Source organism: Peromyscus maniculatus, chromosome 11, assembly GCF_049852395.1.
Source record: "Peromyscus maniculatus bairdii isolate BWxNUB_F1_BW_parent chromosome 11, HU_Pman_BW_mat_3.1, whole genome shotgun sequence".
Lineage (NCBI taxonomy): Eukaryota > Metazoa > Chordata > Mammalia > Rodentia > Cricetidae > Peromyscus > Peromyscus maniculatus.
In genome coordinates, this window is record NC_134862.1 from 36,333,884 (window position 1) to 36,359,176 (window position 25,293).

General features: G+C 46.6%; 1 protein-coding gene across 6 annotated transcripts in view; it reads right to left on the bottom strand.

Moving 5' to 3' along the window:
- The window catches only part of Nckap5 (NCK associated protein 5), a 934,454-nt gene that overhangs the window by 679,303 nt on the left and 229,858 nt on the right, over positions 1 to 25,293 (bottom strand). The window contains exon 2 of one of the 6 annotated variants that reach the window (XM_076547259.1): positions 15,917 to 16,026. The exons of the other annotated variants lie outside the window; for them this stretch is intronic. The gene's annotated coding sequence lies outside the window, so the exon portion shown is untranslated. The remainder of the gene's footprint in view (positions 1 to 15,916; positions 16,027 to 25,293) is intronic. 6 annotated transcript variants of the gene reach the window in all.

Here is a 25,293-nt window from a genome sequence, read left to right on the forward strand (position 1 = left end):
ACAAGAGTTAAAATTCAGTAACTACATTCTATAGTATGTACTGAGAATTCTGGGAACCAATGTATCTTATTTTATTGTCTGGGATATAATTAACCAAAGATCTCAATCAACAAGTAATTTTTTCTGCATTCTACCCTTAGGGAAAAGAATCAAATCCTAAGAAAAGCATCTCATGCGAAGGACTTGAGGAACAGTATCAATCACCCACAGTAGGCACACTTGGGGTGTGGCCCCCATCTTTGCCTCTAAACAAGGCTGAGAAGAGGGCAGTTGATCAGCACCCCGATTCCCTAGGAATACAGCCCAGGGGTCTAGGTTTTAACAAGGTCCCCAGGTGATACATAAGGACTTCATGCCCTAGACACTCTAGTCCTGAATTTTAACCCCAAGTGCCACCATGATTCTCAAATGACAAAGATAATGGATTGCCCTTGTGTGTGGGAGCTGGGGAGGTGACTCCACTGATTAAGTGCTCACCACACAAGCATGGGGACCCGAGTTCAGATCTCCAGAATACATGCAAAGAGCCCGATGCAGCTGCACCACCTACAACCCACCAGCACAGGAGAGACGGAGGTGAGCAGAGTCGCGGAGTCTGCAAGCTCACCAGCCTAGCTGATGAGTGAGCTGCAGTGACAGTGACATCATGTCTTGAGAAATAAGATGAAGAGTGGTTGAGAAAGACAGTCACCTTCAATTCTGGTCTCTACACGCAAGCATCTGTGTACACTTGTGCACACATGAACAGGTACAACACTCACACCACACACACACACACACATACACACAGACACACACACGTATATGTAGAAAAGCGGACATTTTACATGTTTGCAAGAATTGCTAAGTAATGAAAAATAATAAAGTTAACTAGACTTGCAGTCAGCCAACTCCTATTACCCTAACAATTATGGGAAATGATAATAGAACACAAGACAACAAAAGACTGGACATTTTTAGTCTCAGGCATGTCTGAGAAAATATAACCCTGTAACTATTTGTTTAAGCCCTCTCGGACTGTGCTCAGATGTTGGCAGGAAAAGCACAACCAGATCTCAAAACTAGTAAGACAAAGCGTGACACAATCACACCAATGATCTACAACAACATCACCGATATTGACAACAGACATCACCAATCAATTGTGGGCCTTTCTTCTCCCAGCCTCTCCATCCGTAGCCAATGACAGACATCACCAATCAATAGGGTACTTTCTTCTCCCCCCTGCCCACAACAATTGAGATCACTAATCAATCATAACACTTTCTTCTTCTGCCTCCCAAGGTGCCACACCGGAATCCATCTCAATGGCCTATTAAAGACTGCAGGGGCCCGTGCAACACAGCTAGAACTTTAGAGATCTTTCTAGCAATCCTATCTTTAAACTTCCAGACATAGTAAGCTGAAAAAAGGGTTGCTAAAGGATGAATAATTTGAGTTCATGTTGTGTAAGCATTTCAAGTGTGAGGTATTCGATATGACCAAAGATTACTTTCTACATAGAAAAACATATTCCCATCCATCCCCCAAACTACTCAATAGAGATTGAGATTAGTAGTCAGGATCACTAAATATCTAGAAGACTTAGCTTGACAGAGGAACAAGAGGCCACAATGACCAAATTGCATAGGTATGTATGGCAGAGGCCAACAGCAAATGGATTCTATTTAATCTGTGTTCTGCCATTGTATCAGATGGCCCCGAAACACACAGAAGACCCTGGCAAAATAACCTGGCTACAGATACATCACAGATGTAGAAATAAAAAGCAAATGACTCCTTCATCCCAGGAGGGAAAACTCATATAATGGCAAACCATGCTTCAAATAAGTCTTTAAAAGCTAACCATCAGAAGGCCTAGCACTGGGGAAGCAATGGTAATATACCACAGGAAAATCGCCTCCATATCAGTGACAGGCATCACCAATCACTCATGCTGTTTTCTTCTACCCCCCCCCCCACGAATATCAGACATCACCAACCAATCATGCCGCTTCCTTCTCCCATCCTCCCCATCCCTTGCTGTTTCTAGCAGCAATGAGTTCTTGGATGTCTAACCACATTTAGCACACTCAAACTTACACTCTTGATCTGCACTACAAACCAATAAGAAACCAGTCCTGTCTTCATCAGTTCTCTGTTCATGAGAACACTACTCACTGAAAACTGAGTATCCATCTCATATCCAATCATCATCATAACATCCATGTTATCCCTACACAGGGCTGGAATCATCTATCTCTCCACAACTGTCCTATTAATATACTAGTTAGAAATACTGCCATCTCCTGTGCAGATTTTTACTGGTTTATTAAAACCAATCTCCCATGCACATTAGGCCTAACTTTTCAATCAGTTCACCACCCCACAAACAGAATGTTTTTTTCCCTCCCCAATCAGAATTCTGACACTCACTTCCACATAAAACCATTCAGTGCTTTCCTGTTCCTCTTAACATGAGTACTTATGTAATCCTCCCTCATCAAGATCTATGTTACGGCCCCATTCTTCACAAACTATGTGTAGCCTCTGCATTCTGCTCAGTTCCTCCGAGAGCAGGGGCCTCCATACAGCCCTTCCTTTTTCTGAGTATGTCTCTCTCCCTCACGTTTTGGATCCTGACAAGGAAGACTTTCCAGATTCCCTGCAGCAGATCAAGTCTCAGAGGTAACCAACCGTTCTTCCCTTAGGAGATGTGCACCATTTACAACTATCCCTTCATTCAGGCACCGTTTCCTTCCTGCCTCCTCATTCTCAGAAGCCTCGACAGCCCACGAGAACAGACTGCTGTCCTCTCAGCTCACCGTGGTATCCTCAGTACTTAATCAGTAAATGCTCTCAATGAATATTCAACGAATAAGTGATGAAGGAATGAATGAAGGCCTGATGCTTGAGCTCACAGTGTTGTGGACTAAATGTGAATCTCCCCCACAGGCTCATGTGTTTGAACTCTCTCAGTCCCTGGCTAGTGGTGCTGTTTGCAAAGGTTGTGGAACCTTTAGGAGGCAGAGCCTGGCTGGAGGAAGTGGGTCATTGGAGCAGGTCTTGAGATTCCAGAGTCTGGACCCACTTCCTGTTCATCCTCTGTTTCCTGATTATAGAGGCAGCATGCTCATCACACACCCTTCACACCCACCCCTGCTTCCCTTCTCATACTGTCAACCAAAACAAACCTTTCCTGCTGTGGATATCGCTCTATATAAATAAAATACTGATGGCCAGTGACCAGACTGGAAGTATAGGCAGGATAAGGAGAGAGGAGAGTTGGGGAAACAGGAAGAAGGAGAGGGAGACACTGCAGCCACTGCCAGGACAAGCAGCATGTAAAGACGCCGGTAAGCCACCAGCCATGTGGCAAGGTATAGATTTAAAGAAATGGGTTAATTTAAGATATAAGAACAGTTAGCAAGAAGCCTGCCACCGCCATACAGTTTATAAGTAATATAAGTGTCTGAGTGATTATTTTATACATGGATTGTGGGACTGCGGGGACTGGTGGAACCTGGAGAGAAGCTCTTCAGCAACACTTTCCTGCCTGAAATTGCTTCTTGTCGGGTATGTGCTTGCAGCAATGGGAAAAGTAATGCACACAGCAACCACTAGAACACTTAGACACATGTTCCAGGCACAAGGAAGAGTGATACATTCTGGGGTCCCTGAGGGGAAGCAGCTCAGTGACAGTGTCCATCCAGAAAGCCTTGCTTCATAACGCCACAAAGTATCCAGTCTTGGGAGACACAAACAGCCTAAGAGTTAGACCATATGGTTCCATTGGGGTCAGACACACTGCCAAGACAACTCGTCTCCTCAGACTAAACTGACCACTTAGAAGTCATGTTTCATACTGAAATAGGGATGCCAGGTCTATAGACACCTGAGGTTAGCCCCAGGTAATAACAGGTAGTAAATAACCTGAAAACTGGGGGCTATAGAACATTCCTGAAGAAAGTTCCATATGCTCTGGTATTTATTGGAGACTGGATATGGAACAGGAACAGTGAACATGCCATTATTCTGCTGTCATAGTCTGCAAGTAGTTCTCAACATCTGTAGCTGATAATTAGTTGATCTTCATGGTCCATATATTTCTTACCTGTATCATAGCCAACTGGATTATAGCATTTCCAGTAGAGCTACAATAATTACAAAGAACAGTTCATATTCATGCAACAGTGGGTGCGGGTCTGAGTTCTCCTGCATTAATTCATATTTTCATTCTATGTCTCTGTCTGTCTCCTCCTCCCTCCCCCTTCATCCCCCTTTTTTCTTTCCCCCCATCCTTCTTCCCCACCTCCCATTTCTCTCTCTTCTTGCTTCCCACTTTCCAGAGAACTCCAGTGTTGGTCAGTGTGGTGGTTCATACTGATGGACAACTTGACAGGCTCTAGAATCACCTAGGAGACACACCTCTGGGCATGTCTGTGACTTGGTTGCTAAATTCAGTCATAGAAATTGAGAAAAGTAAATAATATACAAAACAGCTGGTAATACTCACTCACAGTTTCCAGGTTGTTAACTGAGGTGAAAGGGCCAAGCCTAAATGTTAGTAACACCACTGTATATATGGGCTGGGGTCCCAGGTGGAATAAAAAGGAGAAAGTGAGCTGAGCACCAGCATTCATTTCTCTGCCTCCTGACTGTGAGTTCACTGTGGCCAGCTGCCTCCTGCTCCTGCCTCCGTACTTCCTCCACCATGGTGGGCTGTATCCTCAAACCCTCCCTCCTTTAAGTTGCTTCTTGCCACAGCCATGAGAAAAGTAACTAATACTGGTGATGAAACACACTCTTTTGATCTCAGTGCGACTATCTACAGTTCCTTGGCCTCAGTGTGACTACCTCCATTTCCTTGACCTCGGTGTGACTATCTACAGTTCTTTGACCTTGGTGTGATTATCTACAGTTCCTTGACCTGAGTGTGACTGTCTAGAGTTCCTTGGCCTCAGTGTGACTATCTACAGTTCCTTCCTCCATCAGCAGAGTCCTAAAACTAAAGCTGACCTTCAGAATTCCTTGAGCTAACGGTACGGTGTTCAGATTATCTAAGCAACATTTTGAACGGGACAGCCTCCTCTCTGGATAATACTTGATACATCCCTATCAAATCCTCAATATTAAAGTAGCCTTTGATCTCACCCCTAACCTACACTGCCAACTACCCACACTTCAAATGTATTTGCTGGGAAAATGTCTTCCCTGGGGCAGTATAAACAACATATGCCCCTCCTCCTAAGGCCCCAACAACAACCCACCGAAGGGCTCTATTGAAGTGCACCCCAGGAAAACAATGCATTTTTCAGGGTTACTCATCGAGTATGGCAAGGGGTCTGTTAGGAGCACAAGTGACTGGAAAACCATCAGGGGGGAAAAAAGGCCAAACCATAAGAAAACTTTCACAGAGCGTGGATGATGGCGTCCCCATAGCTGCATAGATGAAGTCCCCTTCAATCCTTTGGGAGACTCCGAGGGTATCTGCAATCATGGAAAACTGCACACAAATGGCTAGCAGGAGCGGCTTGAATCTCAGGTGAGGATCCAGTGACAGTCTCCACCCCCTCCTTCTCGGAGGGAACTTCAGCAGTCAACCGTTGTTGCCTGTGTGTATTTCACAGAACAAGTCCATATAGGGAACTTTAAAGACCAAAGAGGGGAAACACTGTTTCCAGTGGCTTCTGCTTGGTAGCTGGAGACTACTGCAGCCTCTGGAAACGGTCGGAATACCAGCCAGGGATCATCACCTCCTTAGCTGTCTTGGGTAACATCCCCACGATGTGGGTACCAGAGAGACATCAAGTCACAAAAATACAACCCCAGGCTCCGGGGATGAGAACTCATCCTGGAGCTTCTCAGTAGAGAACCAGGTTCAGTTCTGAACATAGAGCTGAGCCTGCAGCCTCCCTGTCAGAAAGCCCGTTTCTCTAACGAGGTCATTACCAAGGCTGTTGCTCACCTCAGAGCCTATGGCTGTTCTCATGGTCCCACATTCAAACCATCCAGCTCTTTCTGGAAGCTAAACTCACGGATGTTATATCAGAGATAGAGGGTGTGGAACAGAGCTTCCCAGGGAGAAATTAGACATCATGCTTATTTTATTGGAGATTTAAGTGGAAACCACCGAGCCATGGAGCAATAAAGTCAGTTTGACCTTGTCCAAATCCTACACCCAGCAGCACTTTTGAGATCTGGTTGGTTCTGCCTATTCGTTCCAAGTTGTTTGAACTTCAGTTGAGTACAGGAAAGCTCTCAGTTATCAAAAAATGTGCTTATCCATGCACATTATTTCACGTTCATCTGCACCTGCCTAGCAGCCACCACCAGAGGCCTGAGAAATATTCAGAGAAGCGCTGAAGTGTGAGCAATAGCTAATAAAAAATTCCTGCAGTTTTAATTACAAATAAAAGCAAGCCTACCTCAACTCTATAAACTGGATCTGGGATACCCAGAGAACTGCTGCTGTTTATAAGCACACATAAATTATATTAATTTTTCACATTGAGCTTGGACATGATTGCAGACACATACACACACACACACACACACACACACACACACACACACACACACACACACACCGAAAATAAAAAAAATAAGTTCAAACAATTACTTCTACTACCTCTACTGAGAGTTCTATCTATCCGAGACTACAAAATGAATAGAATTAATAAATAACAACTTCATCCATCTGGCCACAAGGGTCTATTGCTGACTAAGTCATCTAATCTATGAAGGAAAGCCCAAAGGCACTAAGCAGCCAAAAGGAACCAAGAAACAAATCGAAGGCTGGGGGATGGTTAGTCTGTAAAGGACCTGAGTTCGGATACTCATGGTCTATCTGAAAAGCTGGCTGCAGCGGCTTTCTATGTAATCCCAGCTGGGAATGGAGATGGAGACAGGGGATCCCTGGAAACTCACTGGCATGGGAGCTGGGCCTACGTGAAGGTCAAGGCTAATAAAAGATGTTTCAAATAAGCACTTGAGGACTGACACCCAAAGCTGTCCTCTGATCTCCACACAGGCACTGTACACAAGCACACCTCTAACCACCCATACACCCAGACCCAAACACACACCACTAGCACCCGCCACCACTGCTACCCCCCCCACACACACCCATAAAAAAGAGTATGGCACCACATCAGACAACGTAAGGTACAAGGCATGGAACCATCTCACAAAGTCTCACGCAGTTTCATTCAGAGGCAAAGGTCAAGGAATAGTGTCTTAGGAGATGGGTCACCTGAGACTAGAGAGGAGTTGTGTGAATCAAAGGAAGCGGCAGTGCAGGCCAGTGTTCTGCAGGCTGAGGGTCTGGAACCGGACTGGGCAAGGCACATCATCACATTGTAAAGCTGGAACTGTTACATCCATCCCACAGTTTTAGGTTATAACGTGACTAAGCGATAGTAAAACCCTTGGGCATGGGCTTTGGCAGTTGCCACTCCAACCTAGCAAAGGAATGAATCGGCAAACAGTAGTGCATCTCTGTACAGCCCTGTTTTAGTAGAAACTACAGGACAAAATTAAGTGATCTGGAGAGAAAGACATCTCAATTTATCAACGCCGTCACCAGAAAGGTGACCTCAAGCAGATCCTTAGTCTCAATGGCAGGTCTATAGAGACAGGATTGAGACTTCAAAGCTTTATTTTTAATTTTGTGTGTGCGTGTTTCTATGTATGGCTATATGCACAAATGTGCAGTGCCCAGAGAAGCCAGAAGACGGCATCGGGTGCCCTGGAGCTGGAATCACAGACAGTTGGGAGCCACTTGGCATGATTCCTCGGCAAACACAAGTGCTCTTAGCTGCGAAGCCTTCCCTCCAGCCTCAGGGATCCAAACTTGGAGTCATTGTGCAAATGTATAACCCAAGGTCTGGCAGACCTCAGAGAACTGAGATACTTTAAAATCAGACCCTGAAATAATAAAATTGAATGCTTCGGTCATTCCCTCTGTGATAGGAAATGAAAATAATTAGCAGGACCTTCCTGTGGGCTAGGTAAAATTGTGCCTGGGCTCCTGGAGGCTTTGTTGGACATTCCTTGGGCACGTCTTGACTTGTAACAGAGTCACCCTGATCTCTACCATCACCCTTGGGGGGCGAGTTCCTGTACCCGAATCACCAAGTTGACAGTGAACACTGACTCTCAAAGGGGGTTTGGATGCTAGCACATCAATGTTAGGGAACACACCTGAACCCACAGTATGTATGTGTCTGCAACTGGAGGCCAGAGGTCAACATCAGGTGGCTTCTTCAATTGCTGTACACCACATATTTTTTTTCTAGACTGGGCCTCTCACATAGCCTGGAGCTCACCAATTCAGCCAGACTGGCTGACCAGCAAGCTCCTGGGATCCTCCTGACACCTCCCCAGCGAGGGTACTGCAGTGTGTTCCTCTATACCAGCCCTTTTCATGTGGACTCTGGAGGCCACAACCCAGGTCCTTATACTTGGGTGGCAAACCCTTTACCAACCCAGCTGTGCCCACCCCCAGGCCTCAGGTTCCCCTCTGCTGCACTGAAACTCATCCGAGTGAGGTTTCCAGATGTGTGCTGGCTTTCTCCCAAGTATTCTGCGAGTCTCCTCCTGGTGAGCTTGAGTTTGTCTTTGCTCGGCTGTGACATGAAGGGAGAATCAACACCACTCCTTTCCCTGGGGAGTCAGGACTCTCCCTGCCCTTACGTCAGAGCCCAGTGGCAGAACGTCTTCCAGGAAGAAACCCCTAGTTTAGCTGTCCATCGTTGCAGGGATCCCCTCCCTTGCGTGGACTGGCAGACGCCCCATCCTGACCACAGCTGTACCCCAGGAGCTGACCCAGAGAGAGACAGCTGCTCCTAGCAAACCTCTTCTGAAGAGTCTCACATCGTCCCCTCACAGCACTGCTACTGGAAATGGCACCGGGCCTGCTTTCTTTGCCATAGATCTCGCTGCCCAAGACTCTCCCAATAATAACTGCATGGGAGATTTATCAGCCCCAAGGCCAAGGCTATCCCACACAGCATATCATACCAATTACATTAAGCACTTCTCATATAGATAAGAAAATTACTGTAATACACAGATGTATATTAGAACAGATCTTGCAACTCCCTTCTAGAAAACTGTCATCATAAATGTAGAGATTTTTTCCATATTTAAATTGGGACACGATGTACTCTGTAACCTGCCCGAATATTACCGGGAAGCAAGAACACTTTGTTACTTAATTCCCCAGAATGCACCAGTTCCTCTTCTGCAAGCTCATTTTCAGATTGAACACACCAGAAGGCCACAGGACTCCCTGAGCTGTCAGAGGACACAAGGGTTGCGAGAAAGAGCACTGTGAAAAGCAAAGGCACCTTTCACCGCTCTCCCAGGCTTCACTGAATTACACTGAGAAGGTACTTAATAAAAAGGCTGTTTTGAAAATGGCCTCAGATACCATTGGATATGCGGTTCTATTCTAAACAGAGAAACGGTCAGTTGAGCGCAAATATGAAAAGATGCCCAAGAAGCAATCACTGAGATTGATTTCTATAGAGCTGGATAAATAACCATAAGGGATAAAGCGGTTTTGATTACGGGAAGAGAAGGTACTCAGAGTATCGAATATGAGACATTTGAGAGACTGTTTTAAATTATCTTAAAGGGAGCCGGAGAGCTGACTTAGTGGATAGGGTACTTGCCATTCTAGCAGGCAGACCCCAGTGTGGACTTCCAGAATCCACAAAGCTGGAGCAGTAGCATGTATCTGTGGACCCAGCACTGCTACCTGCGTGAGGTGGGAGGCAGAGCCAAGAGGATCTCTGGAGGGCCAGACAGTCTAATGTCCACAGAAGTGAATGGGAGACCCTGCCTCAAACACAGTAGAGGGTGAAGACCGGCACCGGAGGTTGTCCTCTGACCTCCTCATGACCACTGGCTAACACACACACACACACACACACACACACACAACACACATACACACACACAGGCACAAACACACACATACACAACACACACATAGGCACACATAATGCCCATAACAGACAGACAGACAGACAGACACAGACACACACACAGACACACACACACACACACACACACACACACACACACACTACCAAGTTTAAATTGAGGTCAAGGTATTTGACAATGGGATGATGGCTTTCTTATGCCTGGGTTGTAAATCAAAGAAGTCAGACCTACTGTGGGCTGTCATCAGTAGTGTCTGGCTGTTGGTGATCTGTACCCTTTGAGGGACTGCCATTCCTTCCAGAAGATTCTTCACCCATTTATTGTTCACATCATTCTGCACACTGGGGATTTCATCATCTTCTTTGCCAGGTGGGAAGCTCGGGGCACCTGGCCATGCTAAGCCTCCCTCTCTCCGAGCTGTTCTCCTCTCTGCTCTAGGTACAGCTTCAGTGACACAGGCAAGCCGTGACAATGCATAGCACATGCTCCTGCACACACACATGCACGCAGATACACAGAACATGTGTGTACATACACACACACAACACACACACACACACACACACACACACACACACACACACACACACGGAGCAGTTTGCTATTGAATCACCAGAATTACCTCAATAGAATATGGTCATCTGACCAACAATGCCATACTAAAAACAGTATGTGTCTACTGTTTAAATTCTAGCGAGCATAAGTAGACACACTTGTCTGTTTGGAAGGTTTGATTTGTATGTATGTGCCTGCACGTGTGTCTGTGTCTATATGTATAGGCATGAGCAGGCAGGTCCCCACAGAAGCCAGAAGTAGGCACTGGGCTCCCTGGAGTTCAACGGCCATGAGCCACCATGTGGGTGTGGGGAACCGAACTCGGGTCCTCTGGAAGAACAGCAAGCGCTCTTAACCACCGAGCCACCCCTCCATGCCCCGTGTTTGTCTACTTTAGACTAAAGCCTGTCCCAGCCAAGGATGACTAAAACCAGAAAGCATTAAAATTCTAAAAGGGGCAAAACTGTCGTTCTTTGAAGAAACACAGCGACTAGGAGCCAAGCCCAGGGGGTGGAGAGTAGGTAAGAGGTCAAATGTGCATGGGAAGGTGATCTAAGTTCACCACTTACAGAAGCAGGAGAGAGCGGACCACCCCACAACTGAGAGATAAATCAGTGGGTTCTGAGCACCTGCCTCAATCCCAGTCAGTCAGTCAAAGGAAAACCGAGGACATAAGTGTGTGTGTGGGGGGGTGGAGATTAAGTAGCTGGAGCTGCATTTGGCATCACAAACATTCTTGTGGCTTGGATGTGAAAAGTCTCCCACAGGCTCCCTGTTTGAACACCCTGCCGCTGATAGCTCTGTTTGGGAAGTCTGCAGGACCTTTAAGTGATGGAACCTTATTGGAGGAAATGGGTCCCTGGGCCAGGCCTGGAGGTTTTACCTGGTCTTACAACTTGCTGTTGACTCTCTGCTTCCTGACTGAGAAGGCTCGCTCCTGCCGCCATGCTTTCCCCCATGTGAAGAAATGTATCCCTGCAACCCGTAGCCCAAAATAAGCCCTTTCTCCCCCATATTGCTTTTTATCAGGTGCCATGGAAAGTAACACAGTGGACTAGCTCCTTTCCTGTTGATGTGACCAAAATACCTGGTGGACACAAATGATGAGAGGAAACGTTCATTCTGCCTCGTGGTTTCAGAGGGATTCCACCATTACAGTGGAAAGGGTGTGGCTGCTGTCTGCTTGGGAGGCTTGATCCATCAAGGTGGATCAGGAAACACCAGAGGACCGGAACCAAGGGTGGGCTTAACCTTCAGGTGTACCCTTAATGACTAAGGACCAACCTCCAGATCCCCAAAACTCTAAGACCTTCAAAACAGTACCATAAGCAGGACACTGGGCATTTAAAATATGAGCCTGTGAGGAACATTTCAGAAGCAAGTTCCGACGGACTGTGATAGAGAAGCCAGTTGTGGAGAGCAATGGAGGGGGAAGAAAGAAGAAGAACAGATATGGAAGACAGACGAGTGTCACCAGAGATGCCTGGTCAGTCACCAAAAGACACCTCTCCCCTGCCCTGACTAGGGGGAGCCCCGAAGTCTGGAGACGACGTGCCCTCATTCTGGATTTGAGCTGGCGGTTTCTGCTTCAAACAATCAGAGCTTTGAAACAGACACTACGGGAAAGGTAGTAGAGGAGATCACCTTGGAGACGGGGAGAGCTGCTGTCTTCAGGGGAAAAGGAACTGACTGACTTATGGGGAGCTCGGGTAACCAGAAAAGGCTCAACATGGTCACACGCACAGATGAAAGAAAACTCCATCACTGGAAGAATCAATAAAAGCAAAGTAAAGAAAATTGCTATGACTGCAGGTCGGAGGTGATATGCTTGGATGTGGTTAATGAGTTTATGATTCTGTATGTAGGCTGGGGAGACGGCTGGGTTAGAACAGTGTCTCTCTACAAGCATGAGGACCTGAGTTTGAAGTCCAGCACCTACATAAAAGCACTGCAGAATGGTGCCCATCCGGAACCCCAGAGCTGGAGGAAGGGGAGCAGAGACAAGTGGCTCCTGAAGTTCCTGGGCCAGCTAGTATAACCAATGAGATGAGCTCCAGACCCAGCAAGCAACCTGCCACAAAAAAATACGATGGAGATCAATGGAGGGAGACACCAGACTCTGACCTCTGGCCTTCACACTCACACATGTATCCAGAGGCACATGTGCACACACACATTTAAATACATACACCTACACACACACACACGCACGCACGCACGCACAAGATCTTGTACCTCCTGACAGGTAAGAATTAAATTTGAGAAAGCCTACCCAAGGGTTTTCTTTTCAGCATTTTATATAAGGCTTTCAACTTTTTCCCCCTGAAGTTTCCATTGAAGAGAAACCCTGTTAGCACATTATTAAAAGGGGCAGTTGTGAAACCTGCAATAATATTTGGAAATATCTGCAGGAGAATTAACTCCACTTACTCACCACATTTTCAAGTCATGGGTGTGGGCTCCGTCTCTTGCCACACAGCATGGTATAGATAGACTTTTGTGTATTAAAATTAATGAAAAAGGATGGACTTGGGGGGCTTGTCAGAAGTTCTCCCAATTTAAATAGACCTAAGGAACTGTGAAAACTGGTCAGTTTATACATGAAGCCATGCCAGCTTAATGCAGAAAAGACCCATTGATATTGGCCGCATTTTTGTCTCCTATTAAATTGCTACATAAATATATAAAGCTGCTCTCTAATACTATATGTCGACACAAACACATTTTTGGCCAACAAAAGTCTTTCCATTTTTAATCTCAATCTTTCTTGCTCTGTATTCTTAAATTTAAAATATATATATATATATATATATATATATATATATCAATACAGTAACTTGTGGGAGGGTGCATGCTAGTGTGTGTGTGTGTGTGTGTGTGTGTGTGTGTGCCAGAGAACAACTTATAAAAAATGATTCTCTCCTCCCACCATGTGTGTCCTAGGGCTTGAACTCGGGTAAATAGACTTGATGGCAAACTCTTTTAGCCCAGAGCCCAGAATTCTTAAACTGTTTACCTGCTCACACACACAAATATATACTTATACACCAAACATATATTTCCTCTGTACACACACACACACACACACACACACACACACACACACACACACACACACAAACACACACTGAGGTCAGGGAATATCCTGAGATGTTGCTCCCCAGGCACTATGCATATTTTTAAGATAGGCTGTCTCACTGGTCTGGAACTCATCAAGCAGGCTGGCTGGCCAACCAGTCCCAGGGATCTGCTGGCCTCTGCCTCCCCAGGGTGAGTCACCATGACTGCTGACATGTGTTGTGGGTCAGCCTTGGGATGTGAAGCCCTTTACCAACACAGTCATCCCCCAGCTCCTCCTGCTACATGTTTTCCTTCCATTCTGTACTTAACCTTTCCTCTTTCATAAGGTTCAACCACAAAATCGAATGATATGAATGGTGATGATGACAGGCAGCTTCTCAAAGTCCAGCTTGCAGTCGTCTCAGGAACAAACATTGAAGCTTGGTGTCATGGATCTAGGATGGCTGTGGATTGAAGGGCCCCCTGAAAAGATACGTCCTGGTCCCAGGACCTGGAGCCTTCGAATGTGAGCCTATTTAGAAGAAGCAAGGTCCTTGAATGTGCAATGAAGTTGATGATACCCAGATGAGGTCACCCCAGAGTACATGGTGAGCTCCAACTCCAATGGTAAGATCCTTAAGGGAGACTCCCAGAGGACAGAAGTGAATAGGAGAGGAGAGGGAGAGGAAAAAAAAGAAGGAGGAGAAAGAGGAAGAAGATGACGAGGAGGAAGAGATGAAATAGGGATTTGTAGTTATCTACAAACTAAGTAATGTCTGAGGCCATGAGAATGAAGCTGAAGGATGCAGAAAGCGTTCTTCCCTGTAGCCCCCAGAGGAATAATAATGCCAACTGGAAAAACAAAACCCCCGCATTCCTAAAAGAATTAATGTCAGCATAAATCCATTAAGGTTAAGTCATTCATTTTTATAAAGGAAATAATTAATGAATAATTAAAATACCACATATCACTGGTTATGGTTACAATGGTTATTTCCATAGTACTAAAAAAATACAGAAAGTGACTTAAATTTACCTTAGGTAGCACCTCATAAGAGAACAATAAAAGGCCAGAGGCAGTTGCCCAGGCCTACCTGCTGTTAAAGTTCTCTCTTATAGGTGTTAGTGAATGTATTTAGTTTAGCCACCAACACTTTACTGGGTTTGTAAAAGCATGGATGTCTAGTGTTTCATATAAGGCTCTCAATTTAAGTGGCTATATTTCAATGGCATATGACCTGTCTGAGGCTTTTCAGAAAAGTCCACACGTGGATATAACTGTAAGAACTCCAGGCTGACAACAAGTCGGATGGCGAACAGTGCCAACTCCTCACCAACGTGTGCTATTTAACCGACAGTTGAGAGGACTCCACAGCTGATCTGAAGTTACGTGTGCAGGAGAAGTGTGTGTGTGTGTGTGTGTGTGTGTGTGTGTGTGTGTGTGTGTGTGTGAGAGAGAGAGAGAGAGAGAGAGAGAGAGAGAGAGAGAATCACACACCGGCTACTGAGTGCCCTAGGGTGGGCCTAAGCCACTGCCCATCATTCAGCAACCGTGTTCCGTGTTCCTGATCTCTCCTGTGCACCTAGGGACACGACACCCCACTTTCTCAGATACAGGTACCCCAACTATTTGCACTTCTGTTTCTCTTATACCTCTGGGGATTGCAAATTGTGTAAAGTTGTATCTTTCCTTCCGGTCTTCCTAGATGAACATGTAACTGGAAAGAAGTGATAGAGAAGATGGGAAATTGTGCTTTTGAAGTGCTGAAAGATTGACAGCCTGACGTCGGGCTGCGTATATCCAGAACACACACACACACACACACACACACACACACACACACACACACACACACACACACACGAGGAAACAACAACAAGGAACGGAAGGTTTGGGCATAAGCAGGAGTCCACAGGGCACTATGTGTGTGACGCCGGCACGTTTATCTACCGATGCTCAGCAGTGGAGGAAAGGGTACAGCAAATGTGTTTATACACAGTGGAGTATTTTCGGCTGTAAGGAATGAAGTCCTATCATTTGTGTCGTTTGCAGGAAAACCGATATAACTGGAGATAATCACAGTAAAAGAATTAAATCGGTCTCAGCAAGACAAATGTATGTTTTCTCTCATTTGTTGTTCCTAGATTTTATATAGTGTGATTCTTGTTTTCAACTAGTTCAACGTTTTAATCCAACTTGGATGATATCTATGATCATAGCTACCCAAACTTCCAGGTGACAAGATGGCCTCAAACCATGGCTCCTGCTGTCCACAATGGCCCCCGCACCTCAGAATGGCATCTCCAGGTCATGACCCAAGCCTGCAAGTAATAAAACTGAACTATCTCAGAGGACATACCCCCTCACCTTGGGTCAGAGCAGGATGGGGTCTCCCAGGTCAGGGGTACACTCCCAATGGGTAGGGCCTTTGCTTCATCTGCTTCTCAGTCATGAGAACCTTGTAGCAGCAGAGTTACCTATGTGAAATATTGGAGACAAAGTGACCTGGCACACTTCTTGGAAGATGGCCCCCTGGAGAGGCTGTCACTAGCCTGTGCCCCTGGGATAGCGGAGGACCTGCCCCAGGTGGCCTCTAGATGTCAGTTCATAAGATACAAGTGCCCAAGACTACCTACTTCGCCAGGATTCAGGACTCCTGAGACATTTCCCACAACAGGCTGAGAAGGAATTAGGTTGTTGGAACCCCTGACTTGGGATGCTGGGAAGTTCAAGACCAGCCTGGGCAGACTAGTACATACTAAAACTGTGTCCAAGAGGGAAAGCCTCGGGAAGGTGCAGGGGATGGGGGAAGGGAAAGAATGGCCATGAGAGGAAATGGACACAGACAAATCTGTAAAGCCAGAATCTGCAAACAGTAAGGATTTCCTCTTCTGAATCCATCTCTTAAGTATTTCCTTTTCTTTTTGGATGCTGGAGTTCACCCACCCTAGCATCTGACCCAATCCAGCCAAGCTTGGGCTAGCCTCAGTGGTCTTGTCTTTCCATCTGGCTGGCAGTGCCTCCTCTCATCTTTACAGACCTGGCCCCTTATTCCGATGATGGTTACTGCAGGAGACAAGCTGGGCCTGTTTCTTTGCACTGAGACCTCAGCACTCGCCAGAGTTGGAGCAGGTACCCCTCCTGCTACAGTGCCTGCTGCATGATTGTGAATAAATGAATGAATGAACTGCATGATTATGAATAAATGAATGAGCAGCATGATTGTGAATGAATGAATGAGCTGCATGACTGTGAATGAATGAGCAGCAGGGGCTTTCTTTGAAAGTCTCTCTTTGGCTGCTCTTGGTTGTCAACTCAACTAGATCTGGAACCGACTAAGAGCTAGGCTGCTGGGCACACTTGTGGGGGTCTTCTTGATCAGGTTATCACTTTAAACATGGTGGGACCTTTGGGTGAGAGCCAAGATAATAATAGGAAGTCAGGGGGAGAAGCTCCGCTTTTTGCCTGATGTCACTTCTTGCTGGCAAGTCCATCTACCCTGTTGTCACTTCCGCTGGTACCACTGTCCCTCACTGACACCAGCACCTGCTTCTTCAGGCTTCCAGCAGGGACTGAAGACCAGCAGCACTCCAGCACTCCTCCAGGAAGGTGGTCAGCATCAGGTTAGGACTACTGAGGATTCCAGCCTCATGGACTGAGGAGCTACCAGGCTCTCAGCCTCTTCAGTGTAAGAAAGCCACTGTTGGACTACACGGACCATATTATACAAGCCACTCTAATAAACATGCCTCTAATATATATGTTCATTCTATCATTTTGGTTCCTCTAGAGAACAAAGGAGTAATTGGTCCTTTGATGACATTCAACATTTGGGGAGACTAGCTACCATATAACTCCTAAATCAAAGCCCTTTCAGAAAGCACTATCTACAGACTTCTGGCCCATCAGGCTTCCCCGATGCTGGGATCTTATGGCATCACATAGCCTAGCTCTCATCAAGAAACCAGAAGCAATCACGAAACCTCTGGGAGGCAGAAAGGCTCTCAGCCACTTTGACTTGAGGACAAATAGATAAGGTAATGTGACTTGTCCAGAAATCCCAAATGAAAAGGGACAATTTCTTTTCATTTAAACATGTGGATCTGCATGGAAAAGATGGGGTCCCTGTGATGAGCCTTGGAGAATGATCTCAGAGACCCGTGAATGTGAGAGCAGATGTGCATAAATGAACTGAAGAAAGGTTGAAGGGATACTCTGAGGACTACAGCTCAGCATGAGGTACTGGAACCATGAACTGAAGTTCCCAGAGGGAAGGAAGCCACGCCTGTGTTAAAGACACCACAAGGCAATTGATTTGGGTGTCAGTAGAGGCGAAGAATTGGGATACTTGCCTCCCAAGTCTAGAGCTAAAACAACTTAGGGCATCATTAATCTCCTTACGAGCCATTCATTGTTCTCCTCTATGTCTGACCTAGCATCCTTGGAAACCACTTGGGATGCACTAGTGTGCCCCTGCCTCCCACAAGCCCAGAGGCTAAGCATGTCTTCACAGGACTTCTGAGGCCTCCAGCAGAGACTGTCCCGCTTTGGCGTCTACCTGGCAGTTCCACCGATGTATCTGAAAACTTTCTTGTTTTATGGATCTTTGATTTTGTTACTATAAACACTTCATGAAACTGTTGCCATGCTGAACCGTGGTATTTGGGGCTGAGTCCCTACACCAGGCCATGTGCCTTAGTTAGGGTTTCTATTGCTGTGATGGAACACCATGAACAAAGGCAATTCAGGGAGGAAAGGGTTTATTTGGCTAACACTTCCACATCATAGTCTACCACTGAAGGAAGTCAGGATGGGAACTCAAACAGGGCAGGAACCTGGACGTAGGAGCTGAAGCAGAGGCCATGGAGGGGAGCTGCTTACTGGCTTGTTCCCTGTGGCTTGCTCAGCCTGCTTTCTTACAGAACCCAGGACCATCAGTCCAGGGATGGCACCACCCACCATGGGCTGGGCCCTCCCCCATCAAGCACTACAAAATGCCCTACAGGCTTGCCAACAGCTAGATCTGCTGGAGGACTTTCCTCAGTTGAGGTTGCCCCCCTCAGATGATTCTAGCTTATGTCAAGTTGACTCAGAAACTGGCCACCATGCATGGTCCCTCACACCTGGCTCAAGAATAAACTGACTCTCCACATGTCGAGGCTCGGGTTTCACTTTAATAAAATCACGTGGATAAGAGAGGACTTAAAAACTCTAACAGGAGACAGGAGAGTAGTAGGGAAGGCTTCTGAGCCCAGAGCTTCGACTGAAGCTGGACCTTCACGCATGCTATAGCTTCAGTTTGCTAAAACAAGCAAATGAAAAAAGGAATGGGAAGCGGGTATACAGGGAAGGGAGAAGAGGGGGGCTAATGGACATACATGAGGTAAGAGAGAGAGAGAGAGAGAGAGAGAGAGAGAGAGAGAGAGAGAGAGAGAGAGAGAGAGAGAGAGAGAGAGAAGCAATAGCAAGGATGTAAGGACCAGGAGAGCTTGGTGACTGGTGACGGAAGTGAAAGACAAATGTTGCTCCATCGGGGTGGGAGAGCAGGAGTAGCTTCCTTTCCATCAACTAGAGTTCCCTTTCAGGAACGGGAGCCACTGGCCACACAATTCAAAACCCCAAAGAACACTGGCCCTGGAACTTAGCTCCTCTTAAAGTAAAGAAGCCACGCTGAAGCTCTAACACATTCTGTTCCTGGGATCTGGCACATGCGAGCAAACCTTCCTTCTCCCATCTGGAGTGAGGGGAGACGCTCGTCACTAGTGAAATTTAAATGTCTTAAATCTCCTTTATTTTTATTACGTTGCAATGTTTATGGTTTATGTCATTGTTAGATACACTTAGTTTTCTCTGACTCACCCACGCCACATTCTTTCCTCTCCCCGCCTCCATCCCAGCTTCTCCCCTTCTGTTCCCAGGATTTCCCCTTCCCCTTTGAGGTCTTGTGTGTTCTCTCGTCCTCCCTGACTCTCTCCCTTACAGCCTCCTGTTTCCTCCTCTCATGGAGCCATTTCTGGTTTCCTGACCTCTACCAACACTTAAATCCACATACAGCGGAGAAAACTCACTGCTTCTGTTTCTGGGCCCAGGTCGCCTCACTTGATCTATTTGATTTCCAGTTCTCCCCACAGTCCTGAAATGTCCGTCATTTCAAATGGCTCTATGGTACCGTTTTGGATAGGTCTCAAACTTTCCTGGGTTGGTATGGAGAACACTGTCTCCAGTGGGAACTTGTGTTTCGATCCCACCATTCACTGTAGCCTCGGCTCTCTTGCCCAAGAGGGAAACTTCCTACTTCTGCACAGAATCCTAGAGGTAGGGTCCCAGAAGGAATGTTCATCAGCCGCGTATCCCAGATGAACTCAGCCTGAACTTGCAGGGAAGGAGGATGCTGTGTTCGATTGCCCATAAGGGAAGATATTTCCAGTTTTCTTAGAAACACAGAAATGTTTGCTCTCGGGATAACTGTTGTTTTCTCCTGGGGCTTATCTGTACACAGTTTGAAAACAGAACAAACGAACTAATCCTGCTCCCTTCTGTTGGCTTCTTTTAAATCCTTGAGTGATTTCTAGTCCAAACCAGATTTGCCCAGGCTTCCATTTAAGAATAATCCATTTACCACAGCATTCAAAACAATTAGGCAAGCCAGGGGAGACGGGGACCACGGGGGTGAGATAGAGGAGGAGAAGGCGCCGAGTCCCACTAACACATCCCTCAACCCCGGGCAGTAAGTGTGCCTCACACTTAACAAGCCGAGCTTGGGCCTCCTTAGCAGAGTTCAGTGCAGTGAATGGGTGTCCCCCGAGGCCCGCCACTGGCTGTTTCGAAATCTGTGTCAAACTGAGGCAACCATGAGCAAAATTAATAAAGCACCGTGTGCAAAACAGTACAAAAACACAAAGACTGTTACAACCGAAGCGCCGCTGCTTGGTCAGCTGGAAATCACAGCAGACAGAGGAGGGAATGTCTAGCGCAGAGCTGGAATTAAAAACAAGTGTTTTGTATGCAAATACAAGTGAGCTTGATTTCATATGTGCTTAGGAAGGAAAAAAGAGGAAAGCGCCCAGCATCATCGCAGTGGTGGGAGCGGCCTCACGATGCACAGACCCCCACCCGTCATTCTTCCTTAGTTAGGAGTCTACACGGGCTGTTTAGACCCTTCATGGCACAAGCGGAGAAACCTGAGGACCCAGAAAACATGAGTGAAATTGGTAGTACTACACAGTCCATACGAGGGTTGGGTCAGGGCCAGGTCAACTCATGTATTTTCCTTCATCTCACTGTGGAGAGATGGCCAGAGGCTTTTCTGAAGGCATGTCTGGAGAGGGGAGCAAAAGCCTTGGTTTATCCTCTCACCAGTGTGGAATACCACAGAAGAATGGGTCAAATATTGCGACCCTTTTACTGGACTCTGAATGGCAGCGATTTCGTGTTCGTTTAGTTTTCTTTTTTTTTCTTTTTTTTTTTTTTTCCAGTTCTGGGGATGGAACCCAGAGCTCATATCTGTGCTTGCTGCCACCACGGAGCTAAATGCACACTCTGTTTCTTTGTTTGTATGTAGACAGCCCTCCGCATGAGACAGTGTGACAACTGCTACTGATTAAAAGTATTCAGACAGTTACAAGCAGGTACTTCTCTTGCAGAGACGTTCCCAGAACCCACATAAATGCCTGTAACCCACACTCCAGGAGGACTCAGTGCCTCTGGCCTTTGTGGGTGTCTCCATTCACATGTACAAATACATAAACAGAGTTTTTAAAAAATAAGTCTTTAAAATTTGAAATATTCAGACAAAAGTCATGCCTGTACTGAACACTTCCAGATGCCTTCCTCAGTCTTATTTCCTAAGCAATGCATTGTAACAGTTATTAATACAGCATGTGTACTGCGTTGGGCATTATAAGTAATTCAGGGTGATTAAGAGTATTTAGGAAGACATGCACAGGTTGTCTGTCATTAAATATAAGTGACTTGTGCATCCTGGGATTCCAGTGTTCTTCTGGGGTTGGGAATGTTCCCTCGTAGACACTGATGGAAGCTACATATCTTGTGCATCTCTCTCTGAGTGCTGTCCTATACTAGACTGAAATGGTTTCTGTGGCTGGCATCAGTTCAGACTATAAAATCCTCCAGGCCAATGCTTATTCCCTCTGCATTCGGCTCATGCCTATCTCATGAATGCAGGGTGATTCACACTACTTAGTTAGTTAATGCTTGCAAAGCTGACTGGTTGACATCTAATAATGTCTCGTATCCATTGTCAATTTGGCAAGATCAACAGTTACCAGGGAAACATCTGTGGGCGTGTCTGTGAGGGATTTTCTAGATCAGGTTAATGCAGTGGGAAGACCTGCCCTGAATGTAGGCAGCACCACTGTATAGGGTGGGGTCCTGGACCGAATAAAAAGCAGAAAGGGAGCTGAGTATCAGCATTCATCTCCCTCAGCTTCCTGACAGTGGATGCCATGTGCCGGGCCACCTCCCACCACTGCTCCCACACCCATGTCACAATGAAGAACTGTATCACCTCCAACTGTAAGCCACATAAACCCTTCCTCCTTAAGCTGCTTCTTGTCAGGGCCTCGGTGCAGCAAAGAGAGAAATAACTCAGACAGCGTCACCCAGGCTGGGAGACACGGAGCATCCCTGCCCTTTGACCTAGAGGGTAATGATCACATGACCTACTTAAGATCCTCTTTGCCCCTCTACTCCTGCAGTGGGAGGAACATACAGCAACTCTCACCACCCTCGTGACATGGGCAGATGTGCCCGGGTACCAGTGCTAGGCAGAGCCCCTTTTGCCGGGCCATCTTGAGATTTGGCGTCTGCCAGAACAACTTGCCCAGTAGCTGATTGGACGGTTGCAGAATCTGACCCCGGAGATAAGATCAGAAGAACAGACCCCACCCAACACAGCAGCCAGCCTGGCTTCAAGCCCAGCCAAGCCCAGTGGGGCCCCGGAAGAGCCGCAGCTGACAGGCAGAGCCACGGCTGAGAAACGCCCGTTGGCTATTCCAAGTCACCAGGTTTTCTGAGCTACGGCTACAGCAAAGCTAACATCAGGAACCACTCTTGAGACCAAACTCTCTGTAAAGCTGAGACAGAGGCCAGTCCTGCATCCCAGTTCTTTTGGACACGAGGGGACAACTGCAGAAGTCTGACTTGCTACTGGCTGTTGTGGAGGCAAACCTTGGACCAGATTTCCCTGCTCCTATGTAAACATTTATTAAATAAGCATGCTCTGGCAAGCAGGCATAAAGAACGGTCCTCATTTCCTGTTGTATGAGCTCATGGAAGGCCTGGCTGGCTGTCTTTCCAGGTCCCTACCCAACGCTTTTCATGAAAGGCGGAGACAAAACATCTCAGAGGCCCAAGTCTGTTACCCCTTTTAGTCAAGAATTAAAATTCTTCATAGCGGAGCCCGTGGCAAAGGATACACGGGAATTTGGATGGAGCTGCTATCCTGTAGGAACAAGCCAAGTCTTCCTAGACTCTTAAACCTTGTTCGTTCAATGATGGTGATTATCTCTAAACTGTACGGAACTAAGCCATATCTGTCAAAGATTTAACATGCTGAACTTCACCAATGAGACTAACACCCAATAGCATAATTAGAAACTAGCAATTTCAAAGAGTTTTTTTTTTAATTATGTGTAAGTGTGTGTGTGTGTAGGTGTGTGTCCATGTTCTGTGTATGTGCTCATGGTTGTGGGTGCCTGTAGAGGCCAGAAGTGGGTGTCAGATCGCCTGGAGCTGGAGTTAGAGGTAGTTGTGAGCTGCGTAGCAGAAGGTCTGGGAACTGAACTCAGATCCCCTGCAAGAACAGCAAGTGTTCTTACTCACTGAGCCATCTCTGTAGTCCAAAGGCCTGAAACTGCACAAAAACAACTCCTGACATTTCCAGAGACTCTGCTACTGGTGGATACAGTAACGGTCCCAGTGTACTGCAGAAGTTAGTTACCATCCTGAGATAACCCTGCCTAACCACTCATGGAATGAGAATTTTCCATTCAGAAATTTGGTTGCCCCAGTAGTGGAGTGGTTTAAGATGGTTCGGCTTCAGAGAGAGAAAAGAGGCAGAGAAGAAAGCATAAGCACTAAGCCCATGATCGCAGTCAGTGCTGAGGGCAGAGCCTGCAGTCAGGCCGCCTGAGGACACATGCCGAGATGACCAAGTTCAGATGAAAGAGAAGATCAATGTGCAGAGATGCACGGCAGGAGGAGGGGATGAACCCGTCAGAGGACAGGCCCAGGACGGGGAAGATTCAAACTGGAAAACAGGGACGGAATCCAGGAAGGAACAGCAAGGCAAGCTGTATCTCCCACCAAGGTTTTAACTAACCCTCTTGGCAGGAATGAGGCATTCTAAACAGACTTGCGCTCCTCATTTTGACCACCAGACTATTGAAACAATGAATCCAAGAATCTGGAACCCCCTTCCCAGGAATCTCACACTAGAAGAAGGAAAAGTGAAGCCTGGGCCAGCCAGAGGAGGAACAACTTGCCAGATCCACTTGTAGGGGAGAGTGGGTCAGTGATGAGCTGAGCCACACCTTGACCGGGACTGCTTAGCTACTGCATATATCTTGCCCTCTGTTTAAACCTAAGGCTCACATCAGGGGTGTCAGTGGCCTGTCTCTGGACTTATTCCTCTTCCTGGTGTGGTTGCATTGGGCTCATATCCTTTCTCGGCCCTTCACTATTACATGTCTGTCTGAGGGGCTGTCAGAGCCCAGATTCCAACCTTGACAATGTTTAGTTACAGAAGCAGACAAATGCCCGAATCCACGAGGCAGGTGCTGCAGTCTCCATAGTCTCCATGTCGCCCTTTCTCCACCCAGCCAGCTTCACTCTGTATGTCACCTGATGGGTCCCAACAGACACTAGACTTTCCCGTTCACTTTAAAGTGGTAGAGGTGAGACACGGTAACCTTAGAGGTCATCTGAGTTTGTGCAATTTGTCTGGAGTTGAGAACTGAATGGTGACTAGGAACTCAAGGACATGGGCCAATACTGGTGTCTTGGGACTTAGAACATAACGGGTATCCTAAGAATCATCTATGGTAGCAGAACCACATGGGGTGGCTTCCAAGAAACATCAATGACCTTCCCAATGTCATGCCATTTTTTATTATATTTCTTGTCATAATTTAGGAGCTACATGAAATACAATGAGTTCTTAAAAGTCACACACATGAGCTTATGCACACCACACACACACACACACACACACACACACACACACACACCTCTGAAGTCCTTTATGAAGCAGGGATCAGACAAGGCTTATGGATACAAACTGAATTTCTAGAGAGCCACCGACTCCACTGCGGACCTATGTGTGTGCGCGAAGACAAGGTGCTGCTCCAACCTGAGCCTGCCTTTTGACGCTCTGAGATTAAGACGCTTTTCATATCAAAAATCTGTTCCCTTTGATTTCCACATGGTAAATAACTCAAGTAGAATCATTTGCCCCAGGGACATCCCTGTGTCCCCGTTACCACCGAGCAGCAAAGGACAAAAAAACAGAGGGATGTGGTGGGGGTTGGGTTCAGTGAATTCCTTACCAGGCCAAAAAAGAAAAAAAAAAAAATGAAAATACACGGTGAAAACCAACTTCCTTATCCAGATCCACTGTTGAGTTAGTTTTTATAGCATTTAGTCTGTCCAACATACGGCCCGGCCTCCCTACTACAGCCTACCCACAGTGTACAGAAGTCTTCATTTACAATTTTCTCTCCCTG